Source organism: Sceloporus undulatus, chromosome 5, assembly GCF_019175285.1.
Source record: "Sceloporus undulatus isolate JIND9_A2432 ecotype Alabama chromosome 5, SceUnd_v1.1, whole genome shotgun sequence".
NCBI classification, from domain to species: Eukaryota; Metazoa; Chordata; class Lepidosauria; order Squamata; family Phrynosomatidae; genus Sceloporus; species Sceloporus undulatus.
The window spans coordinates 2,904,361-2,916,368 of NC_056526.1; positions in this window are offsets into that span (position 1 = coordinate 2,904,361).

A 12,008-nucleotide genomic window follows, 5' to 3' on the forward strand; every position below is an offset into this window, starting at 1 on the left:
ATAATAATAATATCTTTGAAGATGCCAGCCATCGATGCTGGCGAAATGTCAGGAACAAACTCTTCTAGAACATGGCCACATAGCCCGAAAAACCCACAAAAAACTAATAATAATAATAATAATAATAATAATAATAATAATAATACCCTATTGTATTTAACAGGACTTGAGCATCCATGAATTTTGGTATCCCCAAGGGGTCTTGGAACCAAACCCTAGTGAATACCAAGGGCCCACAACAACAACAACAACAACAACAACAACAACAATAATAATACCCTATTCTGTTTAACAGTGTTGTAGAAAACTGCTAAAACACTGCATGTTCTCCCAATTAACACACAGCAAGCCTCGGTCTGACAGAATCAGATAGGAGGGGACCAAAGATGAATTTGCCAAACACAGATTTATTTAAGACAGCTGTCACCCTGGGAGGAATTAGCATTCCAACAAAAGTTCCCAGAGCCTCATACAAGGAAATATGGCTTCTTTATATAGGGTCTAGTTGGCATCTCCCATTGGACATGGCAAAAGTTAACATATGCAGATACATGAATACATTAAAAGTACATTCTTTGTCACAGTTCACTTAGCCCCTTAACCTTATCCCTGGACTCATCTGTGAAGGCAGAGATGGGTCTCCTGCAGGATTTATGGCCCTCTGCTACAATATCACAAACTCCACTTTGGCCACTTTGATCTCTCAGGCCATAAACCTCACTCTCTGCTTGCATTCTTGGGCCTCTCAAATTCTTTTCAATGCATGTTACATACCTTTATTTCTACAAGCTACATTTATATGCTTACTAAATATGAAACTCTAAAAATCTCCTACCTCAACAGGACTTGAGCATCCATGAATTTTGGTATCCACAAGGGGTCCTGGAACCAAACCCCAGTGAATACCAAGGGCCCACTATTCTTTACTAAGTAGCTACTGTAAGATTCAGGCAACATTTTTATTACAAAGGTATATACCATCACAAGCTGCTTTTAGAACACTTAATGCAAAACATGTGATTGCCATTTCTGAAGACCAAACAGCTCTATCTTCTGGCCTGTGAATGGTTTTCTAGAAACCTGGTGGAGAACGCAGTGTCTTTTCACCCAAAGGAGCAGTTCTCCTGCTCTGGAAGCTGCTGGGCGCATGCACACAAAGACACTGATGCAGCTGCCTGGGTCTGGCTCATATGTCGGCAGAGGAAAAGGTCCCCGGCCCTGGCATGAATTATTGAGCTCCTCTTGGCCTGCGGAGACAGACTTCGCCTGCTTGCCTTTGCACTCCTGGAAAAAAGGGGCAGAAGGAGTGTGCAGCTCGGCTTCCCATCTCTCCGGAGCACCCAAAATTGACAAGGTAGGTTCCGTGAATGCAATATTTAGCATCCTTTCGCAGTACAAGTTGAGACTTCCTTATCCGAAATGCTTTGGGCCAGAGGTGTTTGGGATTTTGGAGGAGTTTTCTTGGATTTTGGAATATTTGCATAGACATCATGAGATGTCTTGGAGTCTAAACATGGAAATCATTTATTTTCCTATACACCTGCTACTACACATAGCCTGAATGTAGTTTTTTATGCACAATATTTTTAAATAATATTGTGCATGAAAGAAAGTTTGTGTACAGAAAGCAAAGGTGTCACTAACTCAGCCATCCATGTAGACACTTTTGGACTTTGGACGGCTTCCGGTTTTGGGATTCTGGATAAGGGAAACGCAGCCTGTACCCAACTATAGCAACCCGTTTTCACTTAAGATTGGATCCAATGCAGTCCTGGGGTTTGTTGCTTCAGGAGGTACCTAGGCTTCTCTGAATCTCCTTAGACCATGTTTGTGCAAACAGTAAACTTGCTGCCATTATCATGTATCAAAGAAATAATTGTAAGCTGGTTGTAAGCTGGCAGAGAGTGCGTTTATGCTGCAGTTTGGCACCAGTTTCAGCGCTGTCGCTCCATCCTGGGATCCGTAGTTTTACAAGGACTTTAGCTGCCGACTAAGAGGGCTGATGCCTCACCAAACTACAAATCCCAGGATTCTGTGGGATGGAGCCATGCCAGATAAAGTGGTATCAAACTGCCTTATTTCTACTATGAAGATGCAACTGAACAGACTTCCTAATACAGTGGTGGGCTCTCCCGCTTTGGAGAGCTTTAAACAGAAGATGGATGGGCATGTTAGCTGGATCCATAGTGGCTTTATTGGGAACTATTCAGTTTCATGAGAGCTATCCAAAGTGCTCAAGCTGTTCAAAGACAGAGTTCAGCACCCAGGTTAGTTCCCATAAAACCTAGTGTGGCTTCACCTTTCGGAAGCAATGGAAGCAATGGAACCACTGTTGGCTGAGCTCCACCTTCTCCAGAAAAGCATCTATACTACACAGAGCACTTTGATACTATTTCCCCATCCTATCAAATCCCGAGATCTGTAGTTTGGAGAAGGTTATATTAGAATTCTCTACTAGATATCTCTTTTAGTGCTGTAGTTCAAGGAATGGAGTAGAGCTTTGTAGCAGAGGATTATCCATACTTATGAAACTACAAACCCCAGATTTCCCTAGGATGGAACCCATGGCAGGTATTAAAGTGGAATCAAACTCCTATCACCAGATGCAGTTTTCTTAGGGACATATATACGCATGTATCATGCTACCCATGACGGGCCAAAAATCATCATTGTGTAAGAGACATCTTCCTGCAGGCAGCATGTTCATCTGTACCTTGTCTTTGCAAGATGTGCATACACTGTGTGTCATAGTTGAGCATTGCATGTTGTGGTTGTACATTGTGCAGCATGGTTGTGCATCCTATAATTTTGCATTTTGCATTGCATCAGGCTCTGTGCGCATTCTGTGATGACAGGCAGAGCCTTTTAGAATCATAGAATCATAGAATTGGAAGAGACAACAAGGGCCATCCAGTCCAACCCCCTGCCATGCAGGAAATCCAAATCAAAGCATCCCCGACAGATGGCCATCCAGCCTCCGTTTGAAGACCTCCAAGGAGGGAGACTCCACTACACTCCGAGGAAAGAGTGTGTTCCTCTGTCGAACAGCCCTTACTGTCAGGAAGTTCTTCCTAATGTTGAGGTGGAATCTCTTTTCCTGTAGCTTGCATCCATTGCTCCGGGTCCTAGTCTCTGGAGCAGCAGAAAACAAGTTTGCTCCCTCCTCAATATGACATCCCTTCAAGTATTTAAATAGGGCTATCATATCACCTCTTAACCTTCTCTTCTCCAGGCTAAACATCCCCAGCTCCCTGAGTCGTTCCTCATAGGGCAAGGTTTCCAGACCTTTCACCATTTTAGTCGCCCTCCTTTGGACATGCTCCAGTTTCTCAATGTCCTTTTTGAATTGTGGCGCCCAGAACTAGACACAATATTCCAGGTGGGGCCTGACCAGAGCAGAATATAGTGGCACTATTACTTCCCTGGATCTAGATACGATACTTCTATTGATGCAGCCTAAAATCGCATTGGCCTTGTTAGCTGCCGCATCACACTGTTGACTCATGTTCAACTTGTGGTCTACTTGGACTCCTAGATCCCTTTCACATGTTGTCTCCTTAAGCCAGGTGTCTCCCATCCTATATCTGTGCATTTCATTTTTTCGCCCTAAGTGCAGTACCTTACATTTCTCTGTGTTGAATTTCATTTTGTTAGCTTTGGCCCAGCTTTCTAGTCTATTCAGGTCATTTTGAATCTTGATCCTGTCCTCTGAGGTATTAGCTATTCCTCCTAATTTGGTGTCATCTGCAAATTTGATAAGTATGCTTCCAATTCTGTCATCCAGGTCATTGATAAAGATGTTGAATAGCACTGGGCCCAGGACAGAGCCCTATGGGACCCCACTGGTCACTTCTCTCCAGGATGAAAAGGAGCCATTGTTGAGCACCCTTTGGGTTCGGCCGGTCAACCAATTACAGATCTATTTAACAGTTCCTTTGTCTAGCCCACATTTTACAAGCTTGTTTGCAAGAATGTCATGGGAAACCTTGTCAAAGGCCTTAGTGAAATCAAGATATACTATATCCACAGCATTCCCTTCATCTACCGATGGTCATTTTATCAAAGAAAGAGATTAGATTTGTCTGGCATGACTTGTTTCTCTGAAACCCATGTTGAGTTTTTGTGATTATGGCATTGCCTTCTAGATGTTCACAGACTCTCTGTTTAATGATCTGCTCCAGAATCTTTCCTAGTACTGATGTCAGACTAACTGGACGATAATTGTTGGGATCCTCTTCTTTCCCCTTTTTGAAGATGGGGACAACCCTCCGCCAAGTCGGCGGATCCTCTCCTGTTTCTCAGGATTTTCAAAGATTATGGCCAATGGCTCGGATATTGCATTTGCCAGTTCTTTTAATACCCTTGGATGAGTTTCATCTGGTCCCGAGACTAAATTCATTAGATTAATAAGGTGTTCCTCTACTATCTCTTTACTTACTTTCTGAATTCCCCCTATTCTGTCTTCTGCTCTCTCCATTTTCCTCAAAATAAAATCTGTTCAATAAAAGTTCTGGTAGAGAACTTCCTTTTTTTTTGTTTTTTTGTTTTTGTTTAGTTTTTGTTTTTTGTTTTTGTTTTGTTTTTTGGAGTCTCTACAGCTCCAGGAGGTAGAATTAAAAAATATAGCCATGTAAATATGTAGTAGCAGTATATAGAGAGATCTTGTAGCACATTTGAGATGAACTGAAAGAAAGAAGTTGGCAACATGAGCTAACGTAGATTTTGTTCTACTTCCTCAGCTGCATTTTGTGGAATGGAAAGCATATATAGGTCTGTCCCTGGCTTCCACTGCACCAAATACATCTGAGAAAGTAGACCTAAGTCTATGAAAACTCATTCTGCCAACTTCTTTCTCTCAGTTAGTCCCAAAGCTGCTACACCATCTCTCTACATACAGCTCCTGGAGCAACTCTGAGACTTCGAAGTGGACCCAAGGCCCAAGAAAGACCCAGCACTGGATATCCACGTTTCCACTCTCAGCTACAGCTGGTGCTTAGGCCTGTTCTGTCTGCTCCTTTTCTAGGAAGAAGCTGGCTGACTTCAATCTCTCTCCATGGAGAGGCAGGAATCCGACGCTGCAGACAGCAGGCTCCAGGGTCTCTACGGACTCCCATATGAGCTATTCCAAACATCAAGAGAACGGACCCGTCTGCGGGCTGCTGTGTACCAGGTGAGCCCTGCGGTGTTTCATCCAAGCAAAGCAACATGCTGAGGGTGGCCTACTATCATCATTATCATCATCATCATCATCATCATCATCATCATCATCGCCCCTTTTCCCCAAACATGGGGGCCAGGTTGGCTTATGATGTACAACAAATACAGCTGCTGCTGCTGCTGCTGATGATGATGATGATGATGATGTCAATGTTACATTAAACAGCAAAATAGTATTCAATATTAAGTCATAATGGAAGGCCTTTGATGAGATGACAATCTTCCGCCCCACCACAGCTGCCACATCGGAACTAGGTCTAGGAAACAGAGTTCCTCGGACTCCTCTGTTCATGACCCTCTCCTTCTTCTAGGTCTTTGGATCACAACTGTGGGGAGGCTGTTGCTCCAACAAACTTTTGGAGGAACTGCTGGAAGCAGGAGAACGGTGCTACCTGAAGCAACAGGTGAGTGGCTTTTCTGTGTCAGAATCAGGTGTAATTTCAGGCCTCTTCAAGGGGTCTTTTTGTGCCAAACACTGGCACACATCAGGGGCATCACTATGAGGATGCACTAAGAAGGTGCAGGGGTCTGGATTGTACTGGGTGAAGATGTGGGGAGAAGCATTGGCAGGCAGGTGAGCCGCTGGCCGCTTCCTGCCAAACCCAATACAGCACTTTCACTTTCAAGTAGGGATGTAAAGAATATTCTCCAAAATTCGAAAATTAGGAGAAATATGCCTAATTCGACAATTTCGATAAGATTTTAGAGAGAAGAAATTCTGAGCAGTTCTCTATCAATGAGTAAGAATTTTGATTGTTAGTCATTTCGAAATGAAAGGGAGAGAAGAATCCTTCATCTGACTCTCGATGGCCACTATTTGCATATTTTGTGTAAGAAAAGCTACCATTCATCCTGGAGGCTATTTCTTTTGTTAGGGTGATTCTCACTCCAACTTTGCTCAGGCAGCTTTGGTTTGAAAAACAAAAGAGAACAAAAGGTGAGGCCTTCTACCCTTTATGCCATGCTCTGACATTCAAATTCTTACAGAAGACAAGAAATTCAAGTCTCAAAACTTAGCAGGCCAGGAAAGGTCTTGTAAGCTGCTCTGATAGCCTTTTGGCTGAAGAGCTGGGCATAAATTATTGTTATTATTTCACTTACTCTCAGCTTCAACTCCAACTCTGCACCTCTCCCATGGTGATGCAATAATAATAATAATAATAATAATAATAATAATTGGCAAGGAGAGTGCAGAATATCCATGAGTGAGAGAGTGTGACTTACCCAATGTCACCCTGTGGATTTACATGGCTGAGCTGGGATCATGACTCTAGCCTCCCAGTTCACCCTAGAAATTCTCTGGCTGACCTTGGGCAAGTCACATCCTCTCAGCTTCAACTCCAACTCCTAAGTATTCCTTCATGGTAGGTTTTATTCATGGCAGAATTCTTGTCATCACACCCTACTCTGCTCCTAATTGAGGATTTCTGTTTGGCAGAAGAGCATTGCCACTTGGCACCCGACCCCTCCCCTTCTCATCTGTGAGGGTCACACTATCTCAGCCTCAGAGGCATCCCATGGCAAAACTCCTCTTTATGCCAAGAAAACCCTCGGTTTGTCCCATCTTCCAGTGCCATCCTGATGTTGAACAGGGGCCAGACTACATGCCCTCTAGTATGCCATGTATTCCTATGTATTACTTCATAGCAGAAGGAGGTTGGACTGGATGGTCCTTGAGTCCCCTCAACTCTAGCATTTCTTGTTGGGGTTTCACAGTTTATTTTTTGAGACTGGGCTTTTCCCTCCCTTTTGTGTGTGTGCCTTCAGGGTTTTTAAGCATAGGAATGTTGTTTAAACCTCTGCCAAACTTCCTTTTGAGATGGTAATTGAGTTTGAAATGCAAAGTAATTAGCGTAATTATTCACCTTGTCTTTTATTGTCATTCAGAGAAATCTGTGAAAAATATTTCGCTGGCTGCTGAAAAGGAGAGAAGAAATCGCCTTTTGGAAGAAAAGGGGATTTGTGGAATGAATATTTTTTTAAAAAGTTCTCCTCAAGCTCTCAATTAACGAGGAGAAAAACATGCGTTTCTCCAATCACTACTTTTGAGTTTGCACAGTTCCTCCAATGCCATTCCTTTTTCAGATGTGCAACTTGATTGAACAAGCAGACATTAGAGCAACAACAGTACAGTAGCCACAGGTTGTTTTTTTATCCACAGATTCAAGCAACCACAATTTAAAAACATTTTAAAAATATAAATTCCCAAAAGCAAACTTTGATTTTGCCATTTTATAGAAGAAACAAGGATGCTTTTGCAGAAGACCTGGAACTAAGGAACACGATTTTACTGTGCCATTGTATATATTGCAGCTTGAGCATCCATGAATTTTGGTATCCAAAGCAATAGCAATAGCAATAGCAATAGCAGCTTCATCAATATACTGCTTCATACTGCACTAAGCAGTCTCTAAGTGGTTTACAAAGTGTAAGCTAATTGTCCCCAACAAGCTGGATATTCATTTTAGCAACCTCAGAAGGATGCCAGGCTGAGTCGATCCTGAGCCCCTGGCTGGGATTGAACTCACAACCTTGAGTTTGTGAGTGAGTGGCTGCAATACAGGCATTTAACCACTGTGCCACCAGGGCCTCTGGAATCAAACCCAAGTGAATACCAACGACCCACTGTACAATGCACTGATTCAAATGTTTGCACAAGCACATATTAGCACAACAATACCATCAGTACAGTGCACCAATGCTCAATAGGATGGCTGTTGAGTGTGCGGATAGCACTGCTGGTATCTGCCCATTGTGAGTGACGCTTGCGCGAAGAGCTCATCCTCCTTGTGGATCCAGAAGCCCCATAGGTAAAGCAGGTTTTCCCATCAGTGTCTTCCAAGTCCCTTGGCAGTTTCTGCATCTTGAGTCCTGAGATGAGACTGAAATAATTCAAGTTCCAGTGTTCCCTAGTTCCAGGTCTTCTGTCATAGCATCCTTGTTTCTTCTAGATGGAATTAAGAATACTGATTTTTCCTGGATGGCCACCTGCAAGCAACATCTCTCTCTCCTTCCCAGCTTTACTGGGACTTCCAGCTTCTGGACTCGGACCATGATGGCTACCTCTCTGCCCAGGATGCAGAGCTGCTCTTGGCCCAAGTCCCAAGGGCCACCGGGGAGGCTTGCCGTGATTTCCTCAGAAGCCGCTGTCCCGGCGTGGCCTGGAGTGACATAGAGGTACCAGATCAGCTGGAAAGAGAATGGTGGCTAATGGTTTTAGACCCAGGGGTAATAGAGTCAAGGAGTCTGGAGGCTTTGGGAGCAAAATCAGTGTCTTGTTGGGTGAAATTAGCCAGGATGGCTGTGCAGCCAGACCTTATGGATGGAACAAATATTTGTTCACATTGATTTCCCGCTGAGATAAGGGTTTCCAAAAACTTGGGGAAACTCAATAGGGATGATATTCTGGGTTAGCCTTGCAGCAAAATGCAACAAAATACAAACTCCATAAAAGAACGATACCTTTATTGTCCAACACAACTGTAGAAAATACACCCTGCAAGATTTCAAACCTTCACTGGCTTCTTCGTCAGGCAAAGATGTTTAAAATTATGCAGGAGAGGAAAGGTTGGGGAGAATAACAGAGCAGCAAGATTTCTGTGGAGTGTTCTCTCTGTTTTCTTTTGTTTTTATGCATCTCAAGGTGTTTCCAGGAACTATTGTGTGCAGAAATACATGCGGCTTTTCTGTGCAAAACCAAGGGGAGTTTGCACAGAGCACCTTTTTAGGCAGAGAAACGTCATGTGTATGATTTACTACTCCTGTTTTTAACGTTAATAAGTTAAACTTTAGCTTCAGTTTTAATTTAACTTTAAAGTTTAACTACATAAAGTTGTTGCTACTACTTTTAACTTTGCCTATACCTTCCTGTCATACCTTCCAACTGCTCCATTTTGGCAAAATCAGTTCCCAATAGTCCTCTCTCAACCACTTTTTGACTGCTTTTAAAATGGCCCAACTTTTCTCTCCTCTTCCACTCTCCCTCTTCATCCTGAATGGTCCCAGGCTTATGGCAGAAGCATGAAATTCAGATGTTTGGACACAGAGAGTCAAATGTTGCATGAGAGATTCTGGCTCTTCCAAAAAGGAAAGTAAGGATTTAGTCACAGTGGCTGCCACTCAGTTTTCTCTCCCCTCTTCTCTTCTCCAAGGACTGGCTCTTCCATGCCCCCCAAGTACCTGTGGATGGAGCTCACCCCTGTACTAGAAGGCCTTACTTCAGCGAACAGGTAGGCAGGTTGAGTCCTATCAGGGAGCTTTCCCTACAGAAGACGCTGGCCCCTGGATTGGGCCCTACTGCTTGAGAGAACCTCACTTCAACTCTGGAACAGGGCAGGATCTCTCCAACAGCGACCTGGCCATAGTTTTGGAGATTTCCTTTTATCCGATGGACCCATGCATCTTCCTGCTCCTGCATCCATCTATTTAGGGACTGTTTGGGTTGACTTGTCATTGCCCAGCCCAAGTTCTGCTTGCATACAGAATTTTGAGCGTTCCCAATGGGAGAAGCTTCTATCCTGGAACTCCACTTGATTATACCAGGAGGGTACGGGAATGCAGACCCCAATAGGTGACATGTCAGAGGGGGATGACGGTCGGGCCCTCCGCCTGCTGCGGCCACTGCATTGCTGCCGCAACCCAACAATGCATTGCTGCTGAAACCCAACAACCCCTTCTGGGTTTGGTGAGGCTGCTGTCTGTCTGTCTGTCTGGGAAAGGCGGATGTCGATGGCCGTGGTGAAACCATGGACTCCTCTCCTTCCCACTGTTATCACTCCTTTTCCTGCCCAGCCTTCTGCCAAGTGCAATTACAGATCACCACAGCCCCTGAGGCCACAAAACAATCTTGGTGCCCCCATGCACTTTGCCCACCCACAACCCTGCAAGGTAGGTCCCTTGTACAGATGGACAGTCGAAAGGACGGAAATTGTCCCATTGATCAGTGACGCCTCCAATTCTTTCTGTTGCCTTTCTTTGCTCTCTTGAAGGGTCCAAGGGCTGGGGTCAGGACCCCCCAATATCAACGGGGGATAAGAAGAGGGGATGAGCCACTACTGGAAGGGTAAGTCTCCCAGCCCCAAACTCCCTCTGCGCTAAGGAGAGGAATAAACAGACCCATGCTCCACTCGTTCTCCCTTTCCGCATAGCAAACATCAGAAATGCTTCTTGCCATGTGAGTATATCCAGAAATGCAAACATCCATGATAAATATCACAGCTGCCTAATCTTGAAAATTCTGGAAATTAAAAGTTCATAGAGTTTGCTTTGAAATCCAGGTACAAGTTTGAAGTCAGTTTTAATTAAGACCTTTAATAAAATTTGACAGAAAGGGGTTTTTTGAATTTCTAGTTTTTCACTTATCTCTACATAGTCGCCATCCAGATTTACACATTTCCCCCAGCACTTCTTGACCCTCAAATACCATTATTGTAGAAGTCTGCAGATTGTGCCTTACGAGGATTTTACACTTCAGTCACTTCTGGCACAACCTGTCACAAAACTAAAGGACACAATGAGCTGATTTTCTCAACATCATGCACTTAGGGACCAATGATGACACTGGCAAAATTTCACCAATATGCCATAATAATGTCCAGATGATAATTATTACTTCATGCCCTTCCAAGTAGACTCAGACCAAAGCAAACTGCTGCAGCGTCTCCGCGCTTGTGTCTCTTTATTAACCACTTTTGCCAGCTTGACCACACTTGAATGTTGCTGGGCCACATGCGTCCTGGTTTCCATCTGTGAAATGTTGGCCGGTATGTATTTCTGCATAGCTTGCTGGGATACAGCTAGGACAGAGGTGGAATCTGCACTGCAGAAATAATGCAGTTTGACACCACTTTAACTGCCATGGCTCCATGCCATGGAATTATAGGATTTGAGGTTTTGTGAGACATTTAGCCTTCTCTATCTGATGCCACAACAAACTAAAAACAATCCATTATTCCATAACATTGAGCCATGGCAATTAAAGCGGCATCAAACTGCATTATTTCTGCAAGGCAGATGAGGCCAGAATGGGGAGATGCACAGTTTCTCTGCTTTAAAATACTTGCTGCAACCATGAAATGTCAACTGATCTTTTTTCATCCCTTTTGCTTTGTCTCATTTCGATCTTCCTCCGATCTGTTGTGACAGCTCTGACGGAGTGCTCTCCTTTTCCAGGAGGTGCCCTACATTTCAACCTTCTGTCGAGGAGGATTTCCAAAATGTCCTCCATACGGAGCATGACTAAGAAGCATTAATTTATGTATACATTGGTGTTTTTAGCTTTTATTTTGCAATGCCCTACACTTTTCTTGAATGTCCTGCATTTTAGTGTGCCTTGTCCTCCTTTGCTGTTATGACATCTGGTCACCTGAGCTCTGACCAAGCCCCTTCCAGTTAGAACTGGCTAGAAAAAGCGAGGTGATGATGAAAGATAAATGAGATCTTCTTGATTTTGCCAAGGTGGGACCCCAGAAACCTGGCCTCTCTGCACAAGGAGAAGCCTTCAGGAGTGGTGGCTGCCCTGGAACAGAAATACCGGGTTCTGCAGAGGAAACTATGTGCTGAGATGCTGCAGGCGCATTACGGTGAGGAATGTGTTCACGGGATGCGGGAGGGGCTGCATGGAAATCTGCTGGGCAACCTTGGGCAGGTGACACTCTCTCGGCCTCATTGGAAGGCAGTGTCGACCCCTTTTGAACAAATCTTGCCAAGAAAACCTTAGGGTCACCAAAAGTCAGAAGGCACACTAGTACCACCGCTACCAAATGTTCAGTTATGTATTTAGCAAAGAACTG